This window comes from Rhinoderma darwinii, chromosome 6, assembly GCF_050947455.1.
Source record: "Rhinoderma darwinii isolate aRhiDar2 chromosome 6, aRhiDar2.hap1, whole genome shotgun sequence".
NCBI classification, from domain to species: Eukaryota; Metazoa; Chordata; class Amphibia; order Anura; family Rhinodermatidae; genus Rhinoderma; species Rhinoderma darwinii.
Window position 1 is genome coordinate 141,063,366 of NC_134692.1, and position 20,138 is coordinate 141,083,503.

Consider the following 20,138-nt stretch of genomic DNA (forward strand, 5'->3'; position numbering starts at 1 on the left):
GTTACACGGTGTTCTAGTGCCGGTTACACGGTGTTCTAGTGCCGGTTACACGGTGTTCTAGTGCCGGTTACACGGTGTTCTAGTGCCGGTTACACGGTGTTCTAGTGCCGGTTACACGGTGTTCTAGTGCCGGCTACACTGGGTTTTAGTGCCGGTTACACGGTGTTCTAGTGCCGGTTACACGGTGTTCTAGTGCCGGTTACACGGTGTTCTAGTGCCGGTTACACGGTGTTCTAGTGCCGGTTACACGGTGTTCTAGTGCCGGTTACACGGTGTTCTAGTGCCGGTTACACTGGGCTCTAGTGCCGGTTACACTGGGTTCTAGTGCCGGTTACACTGGGTTCTAGTGCCGGTTACACTGGGTTCTAGCGCCGGTTGTACTGGGTTTTCTGTAGATCATTCGTCGGTCCAGGTCTGGTTACACAGGATCCATGGTTGGTTCTTGGGCTTGGACTATGGTTCCTGGTCACACTGGTTCTAGTGCTCGTTCCATCTGCAGTCCTTGTATCCGGGTATAACCGGGCAGAGTCCAGACTTTCCTGGTGACCAAATTCCTCACCCAGTTTTTCTAGTAACGGATAGAACAGAATTGAATCTGACTGATTGGTCTCGGCTGTGTCTGGACGATCATCTTTGATGTCAGGAAACCGGCTCGTCCTTTATTGTTCTTTCTTTGTGACACAATGTGATTGATGTTAATGAGTGTCAGCTCTGCAGGGCAGACAAATATAGACTCACCCAGGACTGGGATTTATGGTCAGTGGTTCCCATATGGATGTGTCGTGTTTACATGACCCTTGCACATGTCCTTCAGCCTCCCCCATAGCGCTGCCCTATATTAAGAAACCCAATATTCCTTCTGGTAATGAAGACCAAGGCGTGTGTAGCTTAGAGGCCCCAATGTGGCTGCTGTGGGGTCCACAGATAGGGGGTCCCCATCTTCCGCAGCCACCATGGGCACCCGTCCCCACAGGGACCATAATATTAGGACTGACCATGGGGGACCATTCCAACCTCCTCTCCTACAAGGTGGAGGAGGACAAACACCAGAGCCTGCTCTGACCTGATGGGTGGTGTAGTGTCAGGGGCCAGCGATGAGGGGGGGGGGGGTATTTTAACTCTTGCTATGACATAGTTTACCGCATATAGATTTTTTTTGAGTGTTATTTAATTCTGGTGCAAAGTGAATAACGGCTGGGGGTGGAGAGGACGGCACCGGAATGTGACAGGATGTGTAACCTGGGACAGTCGCAGGGGGGCAAATGCTTATTGGGTCCTTAGTCTAGGCATTGGCCATCACCCATGCCAATCTTCTCTGCGGCCATTGTGTAGGGCAGAAGTTTTCAAACTGTTACTCTCCATCTGTCGTGACAGTGAAACTACAACTCCAAGCATGCCTTCGGCTGTCCAGGCATCCTGGGAGTTGTAGTCTCACAAGTAGGAGTAGAGTAGGGAACATTTTGTCAGTGTTTAGGGTTTGTGGAACATCCCAGGTGTGGAGAGAAGCCCGGTGGTGGCAGTAGTCTCACCTAGGCGGTGACAGTGACTGATCTGATGGGTGTGGGAGTCATCCGTCCTACGTCAGTGTGAATGATGAGAGTATGAAGGGGACACCACCCTGCTGTGTGTGAGGATTAACCTGGAGAATGTGACTCCAGCACAAGGAGGTGACATATATGGAGGTAACAAGATATAAGTCTGTTCTCCGGCCCTCGGGATTCCCTTCCATGCCCTTCCCTTCCATGCCCCCCCCCCCCCCCAGCAAGGACCACCACAGATTTAGAATCTGCAATTGTGGTAAAAATGTGTATTGCAATAACGATTGATGACTAGGCCGTCCTCCATAGCTAAGTAGGTCCACCATTCAGGAACTAGGGAAAGCTGGGTCAAACGCTTGTGAGAGCTATAATGGTGGCCATATTGGTTGTCACTTCCCAGAGACCGGTTTATCTCTGTTAAAAGTTAATCACTGTATAATAAAAAGTTCTGCAAACACCATTTCCAAGATCTCTACTTGCAGTCTGTGAATGGAAACCTTTTTTTTTTTCATACAGAATACTTCTCACAGCTGGGGGTTTGTTATAATTGTATGACAATCCCCTGTGAGCTAAACACATAAACGGCACAAATCTCTCTCCTGTTATGATAGTTTGTTACAATGTATCAGTGCAGGTAAAATGTATCCGTCTGGAGTCCAGGCTGTTTAGCTCACAGAGGATGGATACAATGTAACAAACCCTCAGATGTGAGCTGTATAAGGTCTTCTCATTATACAATGATTAAGCTTCATTTACTGTGATTATAATTAACCACTTATTTTCTGAAGTCCTGTGAATGGACCGAGGAGACATTCCTTCCGCAGGAGGAGCATACCCTTGTTTGACAAGACTATTTGTAGATATTTCAAGAATGTGACCTTAGAAGGGGAAATAACCCGTATTTGGTCTTAATTTTAAATATACCAATCAGACTGGTTGTGGGGGCATCAAATCTGGACCTACTATCTAAAAAAAGAAGGATCTATCACAACTGAGCCCCAGAATCTGTGGAGCCCATAGGCCTCCTGCCACATGATACAAGTGTCGCCATAGGTAGGTGGAGAAGAGGTGGCATATGGTAATTGCCCATTGATGGTATGCCAGGACACGATGTGGACATTGCCTCAACATTGTGCTTAACCCTTGTAATATCAACTGGCAGAGGAGTAACGTGAAGCTCTGGGGGTACAATGCAAAATCCGTAACCGTCCCCCACCTGCCATGTGCCATGGTAGGTGTCTTCTGAGTCCGGGTGCAACTGCTACTTCGGCACACCCTATAGCTACGCTGCTTGACTTCAGGGGTCCTTATCTCCACGATTATTACCTGTCATCCAATTATAATAATCCCTTAATTGAGGAGTCATTTTGCCCATTCTTGAGGGCAGAGCTAGATGGAGACCTCTGCCAACCAATGCCCGGTGGAACAGTCTCTGGTGGCATCAGTCATATGAGACAAGATGGATGTGATGCAATTTTTGTCCCCCACTTATTAATGGATGCGGTCTATGTTCGTCTTCTATAAGTCACATCCATTGTGAGAGTCCATACATTTCTCTCCGGCTTTGGCCATTGCACTTTGGCGTATGCCCCGACCCAACAAGTGGCGCAAGTCTTCATCAAGCCCCTTCTATATCCATTAGACTTCTATTGGCCATGGTGATTGGGATCCGCTGTGGGGGAGGCTACCACATGCACTCAAGTGTCCGCTCATTGGGGAGATTAGACGGGCCATGTTTGAAGTTCATCGCCTACCCCATTGCCCCTTCTCACTCACTTATTACTAAGATAAACAACACCAGAGATGACCCACTTCTGCTCGCCATGACCCCATGACAAATCTTCTTTCATTAGCTCCCTGTGGTCTTCCAATACAGAGCAACATGGTGGACTTGGCTCAGGCTAATAGATAGGACGCCCCATCCCTAATAGCCACAATAGGGCATATAACAAGGAGCTGCCAGCTTCCAATGGCTCCTTTAAGAGCCACCAGTTCTGCTACTTGACTTTCCATGAGATCCTTACACTGGCACGGTACTGGCACGTTACTGGCACCTGTCTTGCCGTGGCTCTTTTCCCAGGTCTGACGCCTCCTTTCACTGGATTAGAAAAAGGCTCCTTTGTTTGCAAACAATAGACGGTGTGATGTAGGACGCCGCACGTTCCATATCAAACCTGCTCCGGATTAACTCGTGGTTAGTACTCTCAAAGTCAACTCAACGGGGCCGGCTATGAAGGGAACGGGGCCGGCTTTATAGAAAGTCGGCAACAATAGAAGTAGGGCCCTCATGCCTCACCATTTCTATACCCTAATGCTACCATACAATGCCAAATAATACCACCATACAATGCCAAATAATACCACCATACAATGCCAAATAATACCACCATACAGTGCCAAATAATACCCCCATACAATGCCAAATAATACCCCCATACAATGCCAAATAATACCCCCATACAATGCCCAATAATACCCCCATACAATGCCAAATAATACCACCATACAATGCTCAATAATACCACCATACAATGCCAAATAATACTACTATACAATGCCAAATAATACTACTATATAATACCACCATACAATGCCAAATAATACCACCATACAGTGCCCAAATAATACCACCATACAGTGATAAATAATACCCCCATACAGGGCCCAAATAATACCCCCATACAATGCCAAATAATACCCCCATACAATGCCAAATAATACCCCCATACAGGGCCCAAATAATACCACCATACAGTGATAAATAATACCCCCATACAGGGCCCAAATAATACCCCCATACAGGGCCCAAATAATACCCCCATACAATGCCAAATAATACCCCCATACAGGGCCCAAATAATACCCCCATACAATGCCAAATAATACCCCCATACAGTGCCCAAATAATACCACCATACAGTGATAAATAATACCCCCATACAGGGCCCAAATAATACCACCATACAATGCCCGAGTAATACCACCATACAGTGCCCGAATAATACCACCATACAGTGCACAAATAATACCACCATACAGTGCCCAAATAATTCCACCCTACAGTGCCCGAATAATACCACCATACAGTGCACAAATAATACCACCATACAGTGCACAAATAATACCACCATACAGTGCTCAAATAATACCACCATACAGTGCACAAATACCACCAGTGCACAAATAATACCACCATACAATGCTCATATAATACCACCAAACAGTGCACAAATACCACCAGTGCCCAAATAATACCACCATACCATGCCAAATAAAACCAACATACAATGCTAAATAAAACCACCATACTGTGCCCAAATACCACCATACAATGCCAAATAATAACACAGGGGACATGACACCCCAATAGAGGATAAGGATAAATCACTGCCACGTATCGTAAAAAATATATAAGTCTTTATTAATACACAACAATACCGGGTATCACAGTAATAAATATATTTGAATAAAGCGGGTCATACATGGAGATCAATAACGGTAAGGTATAGATGACAACATACCATGAGGAAAACAAAGACAACCAGTCTCAAAACGAACGTCCCATACCTAGCATTCCATGAATACCAAAAATATATACTAAATTATTGCTTCTTAGATTGTTTCTGAGGCTTGTTGGGGACTCCCCTTCTTTTCTCCCTTTTTTTTTTTTTAGGTTTCTTGTAGGTTTAATATAAATAATAGCTCTATACCGTACCCATATAAAACCACCATACAATGCTCACTGCCATATATTTCCAGTCCTTATGGGCCACTAGGAAAGGGGGACTCTTGGCAATTGATGGCCTCCCCCTCACCTGACTCTGCAAGAGGAGGTCGTAGAACTTTATTCTAAGTGTCTGATCAATTTGTTCAATAATTCTCTGAGAAATTCATTCTCTCTTGAAAAATTATTCTGTTTTGCTGCTGTGATGTCACTGCAGTACCACCGGTGACCACTAGGTATTTCCAGGATACATTGGGATCTTCCATTGAAACTGTAATATAATTTGTACACTATAATGGGCAGGAATCGGATATATATATATTTTTTTTTAGGTTTGTGCCATTAAACGTGTGTGTAGCATTACAGAAGTTTACGAAAATTCAATATTATTGCATTTGGGAATCCCACTGGAAATCCTAAGTTTTCGTTGTCTGTTAATGTTGACCATTTTTTCCATACATTGGAAGAGGCATTGTTATAAATTGCATTAGAGTGTTATAAGATAGAGATGCTGGAAACCATCAGCAAGCTGCTTTTCACATCTATAATTCTTACTACGTATCTAATGCAAGTATTAGGTATTTATACCGTACATCACCCGACTATTTGGATGTTCATGTGTTGGTGAGTTGGGATGTCCCGTGTATTCATACAATGCATAATTCTAATAAAAATAAACCCCTTATTAAGATCCGTCAGCAGCTGTTCTACTTGTTGATGGTTTCCGCTAATTATATCCCAAATTATTTTTTCTTGGCCTACACCTATGGATGAGACCGCTTTCCTGTATTGTGTTCCCATCTGGGTGTCAATCGTTTTTTCATATTTCAAGTATTTGCATCTAAATTTAGCTCTTCCTGGTAAAACCTAAAGAAGAAAATGGATCTCCGCATCATGCTTATAGGTTGGACTGATAGAAGATTCCAGAGACGTTTTTCTTGAGGGAGGAGTGCGAGCTCCGAATCACTAATGTTATGTCAAATAAGAAAAGGGCGTGAGGCAGACAACATAGCAGAGCTCAGGAACCGAGCAGGTTCAGCAAGAAGTTGGGGCCAGGGTGTGACGCTGATATCGGGTGTGAGAACGCGCTCACGCAAAGTAAACTCTGCATTATCGGACGGCAACGGGATGCCGAGGCATTTTAAGTTGGTCGCTCAAGAACCAAATAGGTGACACCATAAATACAAAAATAGTGGCATCTGGTTCCTGAGCGGCCTCTCTGCCACATCAGAAGACATTCGTTTTATAAATGGCACCTGGTACGTAAGTACCCTGGTATAGATTTTGCATTAGGGCCCAGGAGCTTACACCTCGACAAGGAAATAAAGGCAGGGCCGACCCTAGGGGTCGCACGAATGCATAACCTGCCATCACTGAAGGGGGCGCCACTGGCCCTGATAGCATGGGCACCACAAGGGGTTAAACAAGAGGATGGCGGAAATGACCCAGCACCAGGATTAGCAGGAAGGAGGTGTATTCAGAAATCATCTGGGGTAGTGAGATAACTGATCTGAATGCCACAAAATGGCACCAACACTCTAGACAAAGACGACCCAGAAGGTGTTTATTTTGTGTAAAAGTGCAACAGTCCCATTAAAATATGGGCCAGTTGCTGCCTTTAAGGCCCGCATGTGTTATATCTTAACAAAACGGCCGCCATTGTAGAAATATGTGAGGAAGATTTAGCAAAACTGGGGCAAAGGAAAAGTGGAAGAGTTGCCCATAGCAACCAATCAGATTCCACCTTCCATTTTCCAAAGGGCCACTGGGGAATGAAAGGTGGAATTTGATTGGTTGCTATAGGCAACTCCTTCACTTTTCCTTTGCAGCAGTTTTGACTATTCACACCAGAATGTCACCTTAAATTCTTAACAAAATGGCCGCCATGTTAGAATGCTGAATATTCGCCCTCTACTAGAATGAATGTGGAGCAGCGCCATTCTTTCTGAGTGCTGAGGCTGAGGGTTCAGTCTGTTTTGTAAAAAATTATAGCGTTGAGTAAGAAATTTGAATAATTTCCGTCTTGCTAAACCTGATGGCCAGGACACCTCGGGAACGCCTGTAGGCCTCGCTCAGATGACAATACCACTGGGTGTGGAGACGCATTCTGGTGATTTTTTTGGATTCTGGTGACTCTTAATCTCCATTGTGAAAAATTCTGCAATATTACAAGTCACAGATTGTTATGAAAAAAAATCCTAAATGAAGGATAGAGGAAAAATGTGTAAACACTTCTTGGGCGGCCATTTTATATCCTTAAAGGGGACCAGTTCGATATATTTTGATAAAGCAAACGTTCCTCTCGGTCAGACTTCCCTTAGATTAAAGCTTCTGCTCCTTTCTAGGACAAACCCAAGCGCACAATTACGCTGGCAAAATGGCTGCCATTAGGGAGACAGAAAAAGTAGGCTTCTTTCCCCTGACACCAAAGAAACAGAGTACATAAATGGACAGTGATGGCAGGGGCTTCCCCAGGGACGGAGTCCAGGAGCAGAGCCGCTTCTAGCGCTCTGCCTGGGACTCCTTCTCTCCTCCTGACATCACTGTCCATATTTGGACGGTGATGTCTGGGGCTTCCCCAGAGCCAGAGTCCCGGCAGAGCGCTATTATCTACTAGCACTCTGCCTGGGAGTCTGTAGCGTAGTAAATGGCAGAGTGGGGAGATACCTCCCTGCTCTGCCATAGCGTTCAATAGCATCCTAAGGCCGCAGATACCATTAAATATGGTGTCGCTACCGCTGCAGCAGCCATGGCGGCTGAAAGCGGGGCCACTGGGCATGGTGGGACCGTGACAGCGGGCGGCACGGGCCCCATCATGCCGTGGGCCCTGTGGTGCTACAGCGGAAGTTACACCGCCTCCTAGACAAGGCTCCGTCTATAAGCAGAATCCCCAGCAAGACTCTGGCTGGGGATTCCACTCCTGGAGGAGCCATGTTGGCAGCGTCAGCACCCGGCGTCCTAGTGGGCCCCTCCAAGGGTAGTGGGCCCTGGCACTTGCCCGGGTTCGCCGGGTGCTGACGTCTATCGGGAACCAAAATTTACTTGACTAAAGCCGCAACCTATACTCCATAAGTTGACCGTGACACTATTACTCCCTGTTATCAGCCATTTCCAGCTGCGCAGAGGCTGACTGTAGTGTTCTTCAATGGGATGAGTGCAAAAAACGTCCCTCCCCACGACATCTCTCCAGTGCTGAGAACCTGCAGAGACATCTACATCCAGATATGTGACTGATATCAGCCGCTCCTCTTATAACGCTCCCACTCTATTATAAACTGATGACTTAAGGGTTAGTGGGCCTTTAAATAGCGTAACTTTATCATGACCATTATTTACTCAGCAATTTTCTGAGATAAGAATTGAATACAATATGCACATTGCTGAGTAAATACAGAGTGTAAGATGTTACTCAACATCCATGAAACGATGGTGGAGATACTCCGCTACTCATCAGTGACAACCTAAGTGGCTCAAGCCGTGATGAATGTATATAGTAACTAATAATATACACAGACTTATACATCTTCCTGTATATAGTGATATGGAGCATGCTGGTATAACCTGGGTATCTTCTGTATATAATTATATATGTACAGCTGGTATAAGTTATACATCTTCTTGTATATAGTGATATGGAGCATGCTGGTATAACCTGGGTATCTTCTGTATATAATTATATATGTACACCTGGTATAAGTTATACATCTTCTGTATATAATTATATATGTACAGCTGGTATAAGTTATACATCTTCTTGTATATAGTGATATGGAGCATGGTGGTATAACCTGGGTATCTTCTGTATATAATTATATATGTACAGCTGGTATAAGTTATACATCTTCTTGTATATAGTGATATGGAGCATGCTGGTATAACCTGGGTATCACCTGTATATAATTATATATATACAGCTGGTATAAGTTATACATCTACTTGTATATAGTGATATGGAGCATGCTGGTATAACCCGGGTATCTTCTGTATATAATTATATATGTACAGCTGGTATAAGTTATACATCTTCTTGTATATAGTGATATGGAGCATGCTGGTATAACCCGGGTATCTTCTGTATATAATTATATATGTACAGCTGGTATAAGTTATACATCTTCTTGTATATAGTGATATGGAGCATGCTGGTATAACCTGGGTATCTTCTGTATATAATTATATATGTACAGCTGGTATAAGTTATACATCTTCTTGTATATAGTGATATGGAGCATGCTGGTATAACCTGGGTATCTCCTGTATATAATATATATGTACAGCTGGTATAAAGTAAACATCTTCTTGTATATAGTGATATGGAGCATGCTGGTATAACCTGGGTATCTTCTGTATATAATTATATATGTACAGCTGGTATAAGTTATACATCTTCTTGTATATAGTGATATGGAGCATGCTGGTATAACCTGGGTATCTCCTGTATATAATATATATGTACAGCTGGTATAAAGTAAACATCTTCTTGTATATAGTGATATGGAGCATGCTGGTATAACCTGGGTATCTTCTGTATATAATTATATATGTACAGCTGGTATAAGTTATACATCTTCTTGTATATAGTGATATGGAGCATGCTGGTATAACCCGGGTATCTTCTGTATATAATTATATATGTACAGCTGGTATAAGTTATACATCTTCTTGTATATAGTGATATGGAGCATGCTGGTATAACCTGGGTATCTGGTATATAATTATATATGTACAGCTGGTATAAGTTATACATCTTCTTGTATATAGTAATAGGGAGCATGCTGGTATAACCTGGGTATCTTCTGTATATAATTATATATGTACAGCTGGTATAAGTTACACATCTTCTTGTATATAGTGATATGGAGCATGCTGGTATAACCTGGGTATCTTCTGTATATAATTATATATGTACAGCTGGTATAAGTTATACATCTTCTTGTATATAGTGATATGGAGCATGCTGGTATAACCTGGGCATCTTCTGTATATAATTATATATGTACAGCTGGTATAAGTTACACATCTTCTTGTATATAGTGATATGGGGCATGCTGGTATAACCTGGGTATCTTCTGTATATAATTATATATGTACAGCTGGTATAAGTTATACATCTCCTTGTATATAGTGATATGGAGCATGCTGGTATAACCTGGGTATCTTCTGTATATAATTATATATGTACAGCTGGTATAAGTTATACATCTTCTTGTATATAGTGATATGGAGCATGCTGGTATAACCCGGGTATCTTCTGTATATAATTATATATGTACAGCTGGTATAAGTTACACATCTTCTTGTATATAGTGATATGGAGCATGCTGGTATAACCTGGGTATCTTCTGTATATAATTATATATGTACAGCTGGTATAAGTTACACATCTTCTTGTATATAGTGATATGGAGCATGCTGGTATAACCTGGGTATCTTCTGTATATAATTATATATGTACAGCTGGTATAAGTTATACATCTTCTTGTATATAGTGATATGGAGCATGCTGGTATAACCTGGGTATCTTCTGTATATAATTATATATGTACAGCTGGTATAAGTTACACATCTTCTTGTATATAGTGATATGGAGCATGCTGGTATAACCTGGGTATCTTCTGTATATAATTATATATGTACAGCTGGTATAAGTTATACATCTTCTTGTATATAGTGATATGGAGCATGCTGGTATAACCCGGGTATCTTCTGTATATAATTATATATGTACAGCTGGTATAAGTTATACATCTTCTTGTATATAGTGATATGGAGCATGCTGGTATAACCTGGGTATCTTCTGTATATAATTATATATGTACAGCTGGTATAAGTTATACATCTTCCTGTATATAGTGATATGGAGCATGCTGGTATAACCTGGGTATCTTCTGTATATAATTATATATGTACAGCTGGTATAAGTTATACATCTTCTTGTATATAGTGATATGGAGCATGCTGGTATAACCCGGGTATCTTCTGTATATAATTATATATGTACAGCTGGTATAAGTTACACATCTTCTTGTATATAGTGATATGGAGCATGCTGGTATAACCCGGGTATCTTCTGTATATAATTATATATGTACAGCTGGTATAAGTTATACATCTTCTTGTATATAGTGATATGGAGCATGCTGGTATAACCTGGGTATCTTCTGTATATAATTATATATGTACAGCTGGTATAAGTTATACATCTTCTTGTATATAGTGATATGGAGCATGCTGGTATAACCTGGGCATCTTCTGTATATAATTATATATGTACAGCTGGTATAAGTTATACATCTTCTTGTATATAGTGATATGGAGCATGCTGGTATAACCTGGGTATCTTCTGTATATAATTATATATGTACAGCTGGTATAAGTTATACATCTTCTTGTATATGGGGCATGCTGGTATAACCTGGGAATCTTCTGTATATAATTATATATGTACAGCTGGTATAAGTTATACATCTTCTTATATATAGTGATATGGAGCATGCTGGTATAACCTGGGTGTCTTCTGTATATAATTATATATGTACAGCTGGTATAAGTTATACATCTACTTGTATATAGTGATATGGAGCATGCTGGTATAACCTGGGTATCTCCTGTACATAATTATATATGTACAGCTGGTATAAGTTATACATCTTGTATATAGTGATATGGAGCATGCTGGTATAACCTGGGTATCTCCTGTATATAATTATATATGTACAGCTGGTATAAGTTATACATCTTCTTGTATATAGTGATATGGAGCATGCTGGTATAACCTGGGTATCTCCTGTATATAATTATAGATGTACAGCTGGTATAAGTTATACATCTTCTTGTATATAGTGATATGGGGCATGCTGGTATAACCTGGGAATCTTCTGTATATAATTATATATGTACAGCTGGTATAAGTTATACATCTACTTGTATATAGTGATATGGAGCATGCTGGTATAACCTGGGTATCTTCTGTATATAATTATATATGTACAGCTGGTATAAGTTATACATCTTCTTGTATATAGTGATATGGAGCATGCTGGTATAACCTGGGTATCTCCTGTATATAATTATATATGTACAGCTGGTATAAGTTATACATCTTCTTGTATATAGTGATATGGAGCATGCTGGTATAACCTGGGTATCTTCTGTATATAATTATATATGTACAGCTGGTATAAGTTACACATCTTCTTGTATATAGTGATATGGAGCATGCTGGTATAACCTGGGTATCTTCTGTATATAATTATATATGTACAGCTGGTATAAGTTACACATCTTCTTGTATATAGTGATATGGAGCATGCTGGTATAACCTGGGTATCTTCTGTATATAATTATATATGTACAGCTGGTATAAGTTACACATCTTCTTGTATATAGTGATATGGAGCATGCTGGTATAACCTGGGTATCTTCTGTATATAATTATATATGTACAGCTGGTATAAGTTATACATCTTCCTGTATATAGTGATATGGAGCATGCTGGTATAACCTGGGTATCTTCTGTATATAAGTATATATGTATAGCTGGTATAAGTTATACATCTTCTTGTATATAGTGATATGGAGCATGCTGGTATAACCTGGGTATCTTCTGTATATAATTATATATGTACAGCTGGTATAAGTTATACATCTTCTTGTATATAGTGATATGCAGCATGCTGGTATAACCTGGGTATCTTCTGTATATAATAATATATGTACAGCTGGTATAAGTTATACATCTTCTTGTATATAGTGATATGGAGCATGCTGGTATAACCTGGGTATCTTCTGTATATAATTATATATGTACAGCTGGTATAAGTTACACATCTTCTTGTATATAGTGATATGGAGCATGCTGGTATAACCCGGGTATCTTCTGTATATAATTATATATGTACAGCTGGTATAAGTTATACATCTTCCTGTATATAGTGATATGGAGCATGCTGGTATAACCTGGGTATCTTCTGTATATAATTATATATGTACAGCTGGTATAAGTTATACATCTTCTTGTATATAGTGATATGGAGCATGCTGGTATAACCCGGGTATCTTCTGTATATAATTATATATGTACAGCTGGTATAAGTTACACATCTTCTTGTATATAGTGATATGGAGCATGCTGGTATAACCCGGGTATCTTCTGTATATAATTATATATGTACAGCTGGTATAAGTTATACATCTTCTTGTATATAGAGATATGGAGCATGCTGGTATAACCTGGGCATCTTCTGTATATAATTATATATGTACAGCTGGTATAAGTTATACATCTCCTTGTATATAGTGATATGGAGCATGCTGGTATAACCTGGGTATCTTCTGTATATAATTATATATGTACAGCTGGTATAAGTTATACATCTTCTTGTATATAGTGATATGGAGCATGCTGGTATAACCCGGGTATCTTCTGTATATAATTATATATGTACAGCTGGTATAAGTTACACATCTTCTTGTATATAGTGATATGGAGCATGCTGGTATAACCCGGGTATCTTCTGTATATAATTATATATGTACAGCTGGTATAAGTTACACATCTTCTTGTATATAGTGATATGGGGCATGCTGGTATAACCTGGGTATCTTCTGTATATAATTATATATGTACAGCTGGTATAAGTTACACATCTTCTTGTATATAGTGATATGGAGCATGCTGGTATAACCTGGGTATCTTCTGTATATAATTATATATGTACAGCTGGTATAAGTTATACATCTTCTTGTATATAGTGATATGGAGCATGCTGGTATAACCTGGGTATCTTCTGTATATAATTATATATGTACAGCTGGTATAAGTTACACATCTTCTTGTATATAGTGATATGGAGCATGCTGGTATAACCTGGGTATCTTCTGTATATAATTATATATGTACAGCTGGTATAAGTTATACATCTTCTTGTATATAGTGATATGGAGCATGCTGGTATAACCCGGGTATCTTCTGTATATAATTATATATGTACAGCTGGTATAAGTTATACATCTTCTTGTATATAGTGATATGGAGCATGCTGGTATAACCTGGGTATCTTCTGTATATAATTATATATGTACAGCTGGTATAAGTTATACATCTTCCTGTATATAGTGATATGGAGCATGCTGGTATAACCTGGGTATCTTCTGTATATAATTATATATGTACAGCTGGTATAAGTTATACATCTTCTTGTATATAGTGATATGGAGCATGCTGGTATAACCCGGGTATCTTCTGTATATAATTATATATGTACAGCTGGTATAAGTTATACATCTTCTTGTATATAGTGATATGGAGCATGCTGGTATAACCTGGGTATCTCCTGTATATAATTATAGATCTACAGCTGGTATAAGTTATACATCTTCTTGTATATAGTGATATGGGGCATGCTGGTATAACCTGGGAATCTTCTGTATATAATTATATATGTACAGCTGGTATAAGTTATACATCTACTTGTATATAGTGATATGGAGCATGCTGGTATAACCTGGGTATCTTCTGTATATAATTATATATGTACAGCTGGTATAAGTTATACATCTTCTTGTATATAGTGATATGGAGCATGCTGGTATAACCTGGGTATCTCCTGTATATAATTATATATGTACAGCTGGTATAAGTTATACATCTACTTGTATATAGTGATATGGAGCATGCTGGTATAACCTGGGTATCTTCTGTATATAATTATATATGTACAGCTGGTATAAGTTATACATCTTCTTGTATATAGTGATATGGAGCATGCTGGTATAACCTGGGTATCTTCTGTATATAATTATATATGTACAGCTGGTATAAGTTATACATCTTCTTGTATATAGTGATATGGAGCATGCTGGTATAACCTGGGTATCTTCTGTATATAATTATATATGTACAGCTGGTATAAGTTACACATCTTCTTGTATATAGTGATATGGAGCATGCTGGTATAACCTGGGTATCTTCTGTATATAATTATATATGTACAGCTGGTATAAGTTACACATCTTCTTGTATATAGTGATATGGAGCATGCTGGTATAACCTGGGTATCTTCTGTATATAATTATATATGTACAGCTGGTATAAGTTATACATCTTCTTGTATATAGTGATATGGAGCATGCTGGTATAACCTGGGTATCTTCTGTATATAATTATATATGTACAGCTGGTATAAGTTACACATCTTCTTGTATATAGTGATATGGAGCATGCTGGTATAACCCGGGTATCTTCTGTATATAATTATATATGTACAGCTGGTATAAGTTATACATCTTCTTGTATATAGTGATATGGAGCATGCTGGTATAACCTGGGTATCTTCTGTATATAATAATATATGTACAGCTGGTATAAGTTATACATCTTCTTGTATATAGTGATATGGAGCATGCTGGTATAACCTGGGTATCTTCTGTATATAATTATATATGTACAGCTGGTATAAGTTACACATCTTCTTGTATATAGTGATATGGAGCATGCTGGTATAACCCGGGTATCTTCTGTATATAATTATATATGTACAGCTGGTATAAGTTATACATCTTCCTGTATATAGTGATATGGAGCATGCTGGTATAACCTGGGTATCTTCTGTATATAATTATATATGTACAGCTGGTATAAGTTATACATCTTCTTGTATATAGTGATATGGAGCATGCTGGTATAACCCGGGTATCTTCTGTATATAATTATATATGTACAGCTGGTATAAGTTACACATCTTCTTGTATATAGTGATATGGAGCATGCTGGTATAACCCGGGTATCTTCTGTATATAATTATATATGTACAGCTGGTATAAGTTATACATCTTCTTGTATATAGTGATATGGAGCATGCTGGTATAACCTGGGTATCTTCTGTATATAATTATATATGTACAGCTGGTATAAGTTATACATCTTCTTGTATATAGAGATATGGAGCATGCTGGTATAACCTGGGCATCTTCTGTATATAATTATATATGTACAGCTGGTATAAGTTATACATCTTCTTGTATATAGTGATATGGAGCATGCTGGTATTACCTGGGTATCTCCTGTATATAATTATATATGCACAGCTGGTATAAGTTATACATCTTCTTGTATATAGTGATATGGAGCATGCTGGTATTACCTGGGTATCTTCTGTATATAATTATATATGTACAGCTGGTATAAGTTATACATCTTCTTGTATATAGTGATATGGAGCATGCTGGTATTACCTGGGTATCTTCTGTATATAATTATATATGTACAGCTGGTATAAGTTATACATCTTCTTGTATATAGTGATATGGAGCATGCTGGTATAACCCGGGTATCTTCTGTATATAATTATATATGTACAGCTGGTATAAGTTATACATCTTCTTGTATATGGTGATATGGGGCATGCTGGTATAACCTGGGAATCTTCTGTATATAATTATATATGTAGAGCTGGTATAGGTTATACATCTTCTTGTATACAGTGATATGGAGCATGCTGGTAAAACCTGGGTATCTAGGTTTGCAGTCACTATATACAGCATATGTCACCTTCGTGCCCCTATGACAGTCCTTCCTTGTTGACATACACGCAGCAGAGGGCTGATTGTGATTTGTCTATTGTATTTGTCTTCTGTTATTGGGGGGGGGGGGGGTCATGTCGGATGTCTAGAGGGTTTCAGGTGGAGTTTCCTTTTCAACTTCTAGTTACTGACATGGTATAAAGACACACACAAGACATTACCTCTCACATTATGACAAGGAAGGTGTGATCTCCACCTATATGCTCCTCACCATATATAAAAATGTCGTCCTGTACCAATGGGCAGTACTATGATACAGAAGCTATGGGTGGTATACATGGGTGCTATGACTGGTACTATTATGTGGGCACTATGCATAGTATTATGGTTCTATGGGTGGTATACATGGGTGCTATGACTGGTACTATTATGTGGGCACTATGTATAGTATTAAGGTTCTATGGGTGGTATACATGGGTGCTATGACTGGTACTATTATGTGGGCACTATGTATAGTATTAAGGTTCTATGGGTGGTATACATGGGTGCTATGACTGGTACTATTATGTGGCCACTATGTATAGTATTAAGGTTCTATGGGTGGTATACATGGGTGCTATGACTGGTACTATTATGTGGCCACTATGTATAGTATTAAGGTTCTATGGGTGGTATACATGGGTGCTATGACTGGTACTATTATGTGGCTACTATGTATAGTATTAAGGTTCTATGGGTGGTATACATGGGTGCTATGACTGGTACTATTATGTGGCCACTATGTATAGTATTAAGGTTCTATGGGTGGTATACATGGGTGCTATGACTGGTACTATTATGTGGCTACTATGTATAGTATTATGGTTCTATGGGTGGTATACATGGGTGCTATGACTGGTACTATTATGTGGGCACTATGTATAGTTCTATGGATGGTGTACATTGGTATATTGTATAAATAATTCATAACTAATCTAGGTCGGTCTTTAGTGGTTAAATCATTTATTGTAGAAGAACATACATGAGCAGAAATGACCATAAACAATATTTGGAACAATCGGACATTGTGCTGTGTATGGCCGTGTACCAACCATCATCATTGTCAGATTGACCCATGTATTGTCCGGCTCAAAAGAATCAGGCAAAGCTGATACACTATTTTATACCAAGTGCAGGGCCAGGGGATGACGCAGGATTTCAAAGAACATTAAAGAGAGTGTGTCATGCTCCGCCCCCTCAGGCCTGTACTAGGCATAACACAGTCAATCAGATTTGCCTGGAGCGTTTCTTTAAGATTTTCTTGTGGTGGAAATTTGGTAAGTGTTAGGGAATCTACGATGAACGCTTTGGTTTATGGTGGGCTGTAAGATTGAAGGTCAATTGATGAGTCCTTGAAGGTGTTTCCAAGGTCTCCTGGTGTCAATGACAAGGGGGTGGACAGGTCGGACCAGCTGTCACAGACATTACACCCTTTTAGCCTTGGGCCCTCTGTTACCCCCTACACAAGTTATTCTGGTTCCACCCGCTGGAAGCTCCACAATCCTTCTGATTTACAAAGATCCGATCATTATATACAGGAGGGTCTATGGATGTAATTTTGTGTTGCAGTCTTATCTTTCTCCAATCTATGGCTCTTCATCTGTTGTAAAAAACAAACAAACTACAAGTCCCAGCATCCCCGGACAGCTGGAGACACAGGTTGGAGACCACTGGTCTAGATCATAAAGGACAATGGTGTATAAAAGACGCGTTATCAGGTTGACGTCGAAAGTCCTGGTCACCATCAACCTCAATGTCAACACATATACCCACATCTGAGATCTGATCACTTGAAGTTACAGGCCCAAAGCCTGAGGCTGCACTACTGAGAGATTCTGATGACAACATGTCCGCTTCTGACTGTCCGCTGCAGTGTTGTCATGGAGACCTTCTATGGATTCAAATACACACACACACACACACACACACACACACACACACACACACACACACACACACACACACACACACATATATATATATATATCTGACACTAGGTAAGGTAGATATTGATCAATTTGGAGATTTGTATCCACACTACGTCTTCATGACAACACTGCACCTGACAGAAATCTCAAGGGGACATGTCTTCACACTCTTTTAGTAGTGCAGCCTCAGGCTTTGGGCCTGTAACTTCAGGCGATCAGATCTCTTTCTACAAGTAAGATATTGAAAATCGGTTTTCACATTTTTAATATACAGTGAAAAGGCTTTTCTAATTTTCTCGACTGCTATTTCTGCACCCCCCTATGGCTTCGCATCTGGTATCCGGTCTAGACATTCCTCTACGGACTACCCTGGTTAAGATGAGCAATGCCCACTGCTGGCAATGCCCTCTGCGCCGCCTGGCATGTATTATTGTGTACCGGCGGAGTTATTACCGTTGTCTTTTCACGCTGGTCTCGTTCACGCTCGGAGCACGTTCCTAATTCATAGGTTTCCACTGCTGTGGTGTTTACTCATAAATGAATAATGAGACTGAACTGGCGCCGGGAGCGCTGCTGTAGATGACACCGGGCACTTCTGTCTCTTTGATGTCTATTCAAGCTGTACGTTCCCACAAAATTGTGAAATGCAAAAATTTACGAAAATTTCAGTTGCACCGCCGCACAACCTTCATGTGTGACTACGGCCTTAAAGGAGCTCGTCCCGCTTTATGTAAATAGAGCTTAATCGTCTTCCAATAAACCGTTCTACAACTTTCTAATAGACTTTATGTTTTGATCCAGCGCTGTTTTCAAGACCTCTGCTTGCTGTCAGTGAACGGAAACATTCTCGCTTACATCCAGAGGCTAAAAAGCCTGTACAGACCTAACGCTTCTCACATCTGAGGGTTTGTTACAATTTTATCTAGCCGAGGAATAATTTGAAGCCTCCGGGCCCCAATGAAAAAATCTGTAGCAGGGCCCCCACCCCATGAACCATTTAGTTGTCATCTTTTATGGCAGGAGGGCCTTTAGACCTACTTAGAGCGACTGCTATTTCTGCACCCCCCTATAGCTTTGCCTTTGGTATCCAGTCTAGACATTCCTCTACGGACTACCCTGGTTCAGATAAGCAATGCCCACTGCTAGCAATGCCCTCTGCCCCGCCTGGCATGTATTATTGTGTACCAGCGGAGTTATTACAGTTGTTTTTCACTGGGCGAGTCTTGACTTTACCTTCATGCAGATTGTATGTTATTTATAGGATCAGATGTGTGAATCATTTCTCCCCCTTAGTCATGAACCATCCCAGATAATTATGTTTGTTGTCAGTATGTGGGGGGAGGGGGGCAGTAAGGAGTCTTGTTGTTTACCTGCCAGGGAGTAATC

General features: G+C 40.1%; 1 protein-coding gene across 2 annotated transcripts in view; it reads left to right on the forward strand.

The window, feature by feature from the left end:
• Positions 1-20,138, forward strand: part of PPL (periplakin) — a 56,013-nt gene that overhangs the window by 2,221 nt on the left and 33,654 nt on the right. The window contains exon 1 of one of the 2 annotated variants that reach the window (XM_075830694.1): positions 7,275-7,372. The exons of the other annotated variant lie outside the window; for it this stretch is intronic. The gene's annotated coding sequence lies outside the window, so the exon portion shown is untranslated. Of the gene's footprint in view, positions 1-7,274; positions 7,373-20,138 lie in introns of those variants that run through there. 2 annotated transcript variants of the gene reach the window in all.